We start from the raw sequence: 7263 nt of genomic DNA on the forward strand, positions 1-7263 counted from the left end.
CACTGCACTCCAGTCTGGGCGACAGAGTGAGACTCCAACTCAAAAAAAAAAAAAAAAGAAAAGAAAAGAAAGCGCTTTCTCATCCATTATCTTTTCTTACATTCACAAAACCCCTGTTGAAGAAAGCACTATTATTCCTAATTTAGAGATAGGACAACGTTTGGAGGTTAAATGCTTAGATACCAGGTAATGGAATTAGACACCAGGTCCTCAACTTCTCTCCAGCATACACTTGCTGCTTTGCTTATTCTACCAACTGACTTGAGGAAGGATTTTTTTTTTCTATTTTAAAAAATTTTTGTATATTTAGAGGGTACAAGTGCAGAATTGTTGCATGCATATAATGCACAGTGGTGAAATCTGAGTTTCTAGTATACCCATTACTCAAATGGTGAACATTGTACCCAACCCTCCTATTCCTCCCACCTTTTATATTCTTCAGTGTCTATTGCTCTAGTCTGTATATCCATGTGTACCTATTTTTGAGCTCCTACTCATAAGTGAGAACATGTGGTGTTTGACTTTCTGTTTCAGAGTTATTTTACTTAAGATAATGGCCTCTAGTTCCATCCATATTGCTGCAAAAGACATTATTTCATCCTTTTTAATGGCTATGTAGTATTCCATGGTATTCGTGTATATTTTTTTTATCTGCTCCTCCAATGATGGATACTTAGATGATTCCATAGCTTTGCTATTATGAATAGAGCTGTGACAAACATATGAATGCAAGTGTCTTTTTTATTTAATGATTTATTTTCCTTTGAATGGATACTCAGAAGTGGGATTGCTGGATTGAATGGTAGTTCTATTTTTAGTTCTTTGAGAAATCTTCATACTGGTCTCCATAGAGGTTGTACTAAGTTACAATCCCACAAACAACGTATAAGCATTCCCTTTTCTCCACATCTATGCCAACATCTGTTGTTGTTAGACTTTTTAATAGTAGTCATTCTAACTGGTGTACAATGGTATCTCATTGTGTTTTCATTTGCATTTCTCTGATGTTGAGCATTTTTTATATGTTTGTTGGCCACTTGCATGTCTTCTTTTGAAAAATGTCTGTTCATGCTGTTTGCCCACTTTTTAACGGTGTTGTTTTTTCCTTGTTGAGTTGTTTGAGTTCCTTATAGATTCTGGATGTTAGTCCTATACATCCAAACTATTGGATGTATAGTTTGCAAATATTTTTTTCCCATGCTATAGAGTGTCTGTTCACTCAATTGTTTCTTTTGCTGTGCAGAAGCTTTTTAGTTCAATTAAGTCTCATTTATCTATTTTTTGTTTTTGTTGTGTTTGCTTTTGAGGACTTGGTCATAATTTCTTTCCTTAGGCCAATGTTCAGAACAGTTTTTCCTAAGTTTTCTTCTAGAATTTTTATAATTTCAGGTCTTACATTCAGGTCTTTAATACATCTTGAGTTGCAGTGGTACTATCATAGCTCACTGCAGCTTCCGACTCCTGAGCTCAAGTAATTCTCCCTCCTTAAGTTCCCAAGTAATTGAGACTATAGGCACACATCACCATACCTGCATAATTTTTTCATTTTTTGTAGAGACAGAGTCTCACTGTGATGCCCAGATTGTTCAGTTAATTTTTCTATATGGTGAGAAGTATGGGTCCAGTCTCAGTCTTTTGCATATCACTATCCAATTTTCTCAGCACCATTTATTGAATAGTGTGTCATTTTCCCCATGTATATTTTTGTTGACTTTTTCAAAGATCAGTTGGTTGTAGATATGTGTCTTTATTTCTGGATTCTCTTTTCTGTTCCATTGATCCTTGTGTCCATCTTTACACCAGTACCATGCTCTTTGGGTTAATACAGCCTGTAGTGATTTGAAGTCAGGTAACCTAATGCCTTTAGTTTTGTTCTTTTTGCTTAGGATAGCTTTGGCTGTTCAGACTCTTTTTTGGTTCCATGTGAATTTTAGGATAGTTTTTTCTAATTATGTGAAAAATGGCATTGGTAATTTGATAGGGATTGTGTTGAATCTGTAGATTGCTCTGGGCCGTGTGATCATTTTAACAATATTGATTCTTCCAATCCATGAGCAAGAAATGTTTTTCCATTTGTTTGTGTCATGTATAATTTCTTTCATCAGTGTTTTGTAGTTATCCTTATAGAGCTTTTTCATCTCCTTGATTAAATATATTCCTCCATATTTTATTTTGTAGCTATTGTAAATAAGATTGCCTTCTTGATTTTGTTCTCATCTAGATTGTTATTGGTATATAAAAGCACTATTGATTTCTGTACATTAATTGCGTATTCTGAAATTTTATTGAATTCATTTATGAAGTCTAAGAGTTTTTTGGTGGAGTCTTTAAGGTTTTCTAGATATTAAGATCTATATCATCAGTGAATAGGGAATTTGACTTCCTCTTTTCCAGTTTGGATGCCTTTTATTTTTTTCTCTTGCCTAATTACTCTGGTAAGGATTTCCAATACTGTTGAATAAGACTGGTGAAAGTGAGCATCCTTGTCTTGTTCCAATTCTTAGAGGGAATGTTTTCAACTTTTCTCCATTAAATATGATATTGACTGGGTGTTTGTCATATAGGCCTTTATTATGTTGAGGTATGTTCCTTGTATGCCTAGTTTGTTGAGAATTTTTATCTTAATGGGATGCTGAATTTTATCAAGTGCTTTTTCTGCATTTTTTGAAATGATCATATGGTTTTTGTTCTTAATTCTATTTATGTGGTGAATCACATATATTGATTTGTGTATGTTGAACCATCCTTGCATCCCTGGGATAAATCCCACCTGATCATGGTGTATTATCTTTTTAATGTGCTGTTCGATTTGGTTTGTTGTATTTTATTGAGGATTTTTGTGTCTGTGTCTTTTTTTGTTGTGTCATTGACTGGTTTTGGTATCAGGGTGATACTGTCCTTGTAGAATGAATTAAGGACAATTTCCCCCCTCCTTGGTTTTTTGGAAGAGTTTCAAGATTGGTATTAGTTCTTCTTTGTGTGCTTGGCAGAATTCAGCTGTATTCCTGGGCTTTGTTTTTAATTGGGAATTTTTTTATTATTGTTTCAATTTCATTACTTACTATTGGTCTGTTCAGTTCTATTTCTTCCTGGTTCAATCTAGGGAGGTTGTGTGTTTCCAAGAACTTACTCATTTTTGATGAAGCTTTTAAATGGTGTGAGTAGGTCTCTGGGGGCAAACTTTGAAGGAAGACTCTGACAACGTTGGAACAAGTAGGTGATTTGAATGAAATGTATCATTATATATTAGATTAAACCAGAAGAAATTGCCATTTTTATAGGCTCAAACCAATTGAATATCAATTTAATATGATTTAACCTAATACATAATATTATGTTTTCTTTCTTTCAATGACAATGCCATCATCAATTCCATTGTCAACATTAGTAGCATTAAAATAATAACATGATGATGATGATAGCTATCATCTATGAAATGCCTACTATATATCAGGCATGATACTGGGCACTTTATGTATATTATCCTAATCTTTCTAACAGTTCTCAGTTTGGTGGCCTTCCCCATTTAACAGATGCCAATTCAAAGAGGTTAACTGATTAGACTGAAGACACTTAACTCATATGAGTGCCAGGCTTCAATGCCTGTGTTATATCTACTGCTTTACACAAAATAGTTTAGAACATAGAAAAGGACCAAGGTTAATAAATAATCTTCATCTCAAATACTAAACATAATTGATGGATAGAGGCTGTCTGGAGTGCTGTGTGGAGGTGGAATCTGAGATTGAAGAGTGCAATGATCAATTAATAATGCCTGCTTATGGAGGGATAAGTGGCATATGCCTTGTATCTACGTTGTCTGTGGCCTAAACTCTGCCCCTAGAATGCTTGTTTTCAAATTCAGAGGTTTTAATGACTCCAACTCACTTAATGAAACCAGAGATTTCCATGGTAAAATTTAGCCTGAGACTATGTTGGAAATTGCCATGTCTTGGTACCAAGAAGTGTTTGGTCACATTACAGGTCTCAGATTTAACTGTTATATATGACTACTGCTTGATGCCCACATCTTGCTTTTTGCTGAGTTACCTATTTCTATATCTCCAGGTAAACTGTAAGAAGGCATGAGGGTATATAAGCGACGTGGGCTTCTGGACTTCCACATTGCTGATCTCTGTTCTTCAACCATTGTTTTAGACTCTGAACATCTGGTCCTCATATCTGAATATGATTTGGAGACTTGAGCATCAAGTGTTCTTTCAATAAGGGGCTAGTACCAATGGACGGTCCAATAGTCTTATTTAGTATAGATTTTGAGGTTCAGAACAAAGCTAAGAAGCAAACAGGTGATCTATGCTGGGCCTAACTAGACCTATGCTGGACCTAACAGCGTTTTCTACAATTTTTTTAAGGTGGACTCTTGCTATGTTGGCCAGGCTAGTCTCAAACTCCTGGGCTCAAGGAATTCTCCTGCCTCAGCCTACTAAGTAGCTGGGATTACAGGTGCATGCCACCGTGTCCAGTTCCCCTACAACTATTTATTTTAACTTATTTAATTAATAACTGGTATCTTTCATTTGTATGTGGTAGCTGGCGATTTGTATAGGATGGAACTACCTTATTTATTTTTAATTTAAATATTTCATGGTGAACTGTTTGCCTTGTATAGAACATTTTATTTAACCAATTCAAATAAAAATAAAGTATACTTTGTTTGTGATGTCAATAAACCACCACAGAGTATGCCTGGGGCTCTCTCATTGAATGAGAGAGATGACTTTCACAAAGGGAAAGAATTACGTATCTGGACATCACTGCTCCTTAAAATAAGAGTGATTTTAAGAAAGAACAGTGTGTTCTTTTCATCCTAAGGCAATGTTGGTTTTGTTATTACAGGCCTTGCCCAGACGTTAACACCAGGGTCACGTCTGTCAGGGCCTGGGCTGGCCTGACCTGTCTTCCCTGGGCTTACCCTCCTCCCTAGTGATACCAACTCCTCAGTCCTCAACACAACCCCCAGGGGGCCCAGTGGCCATCACCAGTTTGCTAGTCTCTCACCCCTGACAGCCTTCCTCTTCTGTGACCACCTAATCTTGTTCAGCCTCGCAGGAGACATCCCTTATGACTCATATCACAGCCACTTGCAGGATGCCAAGGCTCGCTGCAGATGTCCATCCAGAAATGACCAAGCCTGGAGGTGTCTCGAGCCAGAGGCAACAGGGTTTCCAGGACATGCAGGGTAATAATATCGCCTCTGTTTGGCCCGAGTCCAGTCAAATATTTCCATTCTTAATTGAGCACTCTCTGTGGCAATTTTCCTACCCTACCCAGCGCTCAGGTTGCCTTTAGAGCTGGCAGATGGACGGTGGGTAGGAAAAGCAGCACCAGCCAGAGCCCAATTTTAAAAGGAATCATGTGACACATTGTCTCTGACTTTAAATTGGCAGAGATCGAGGGACAAGCAAAGAAGAACAGGCAAAAAGATGACTCTCTGAAGGATTGGAATTTGCATTTCATTTTTAATTTCTTGTTGGAATGTCAGCCTCACCTAGAGGTTTGCGGTAAATGCATCGCTGCCGATCCACAGAGAAAGAGGTCCCATTCTGCAGACCAGGTCACCTGTCTAGAAATTTATTTTAATTTTGTGTCACTTTGGACCTGGGACAAGACTGACACCTTTTAACACTCTTTGTCAGGAGGAAGCAGGGAGGTTGGGAAATGGCAGAAGAAGGAACCCGGCATGTGGCTTGGTCATCGATGGGTAGCAGAGCCTGTGCCAACCAACCTCCTAATCTCTTGTTGAGGTCTGTGGGGGAACAAAGCTGAGAGGCACCCGCTGCCCCATGTTATGGGTCCTTCCCGCACCCCTTATGCTATCCCCCAGGCTGGTCTGACCCCTGGGAGCACAGTAGCCACAGCCTCATCCTCCTTCCCCCAGGGCAGGTGGCCAAGGCTTTGCCTGTTGGTCTAAGAGGGGCCGACGCTTTTCCAGAAAAGACCAGAGATCTGGGCCCAGCCTGGCTCCAAGTAGGCAGGGATAACAAGTTCTGGGCCAATGCTGACTAACATTTTGGACTCTATACACAGCGAAGCAAACTGAGTTTCCTGTTCAATCACCAGAACCCTAGGCATTCTTCAGAGAAAGACCCCTCTTCACTGTCAGCCAGACTCCACTAAGCTCAGATCTGCCCCAGCCAGGCGACTGAGTGATTGGCAAAGGATGTGGGGGAGGAGGTATCGGTTGTTGATCAGCAGCCCTCCATGGACAAGACATAGCTATTTCTAAAACCACAAATTCCCCAGCTAGGATTCCAAGTGTGATCACATTCTCCAGATGATAACATTCAGATAAAGGGCAGGAGGCAAAGCGAACAGTGAAAATGGTTTTTTTGTTCCAACAGGGCTAGTTCCGGCCACAACAAAACCATAGGGGAGGACAGGCTTGTTCTCAGTGTCTCAGTGTGTGTCCCACCCCCACGCCCTCTTCCAAGTCAAAACTCATACCCATTCTCTTTCTGTTCCCTTTCCCAGTTTCCCCACACCCTGCACTATGAACTCTTGTGGAGCCTGAGCTTTCTGTGCTCCCAGGACACCACCTCCTCCATCCCACTCAGGGACTATGTCTCGGGTATCCCATGCTCTGAACTTCCCAACTTGCAGAAACACTCACTGACTATGAGGGTGTGTGACACTGTTTAATGTCATAGAGACCCAGTGCCCTCAGTAGTTGAAAAGAAAATGTCATATCTTGCTCCAAATGTCCTACAAAAAATGAAATGAAATAATCGGCACTGACATGCAGCTGGCATGTGCACATGTGTGAAAATGTTGGTGGCAACCTTCCACGCTGGCTGGTAGTGGCCAAGGTCCAGAGCTCCCAAATCATCTCCTGTGCCCAACCTCTCCACCTCCCTTGGCCCTGGGGTGCCAACCAGGGATCAGCAGCTGTGGGTGATGCCTGGCATAATGGAGGGAGGGTACTCCAAGACCCGCTCACCGTGATGGTTGACATTTGTAGTCACTGGTCATTTGCCAAGTCTCTGCCAGTTGTTAAAAATTAGGCCTGTTCTCTTGGAAACAATGCATGTGAACATGCCTGGCTTGTAAGTGGAAGTATAGACCACATAAAAGAGGAATGAAAGGGTTAGTCTTTCAACTGTCATCAGGCATTTATACCTTAGAGTAAATGAATGAAGGAATGGGGATGAGGTTTTGTTTTTGTTTTTTTTTTGAGTTGGAGTCTCACTCGGTCGCCCAGACTGGAGTGCAGTGGCCGCTCCCAGCCACCGCAGCCTCGACCTG

This window comes from Carlito syrichta, unplaced genomic scaffold (assembly GCF_000164805.1).
Source record: "Carlito syrichta isolate Samal-C Ts95f unplaced genomic scaffold, Tarsius_syrichta-2.0.1 Scaffold316389, whole genome shotgun sequence".
NCBI classification, from domain to species: Eukaryota; Metazoa; Chordata; class Mammalia; order Primates; family Tarsiidae; genus Carlito; species Carlito syrichta.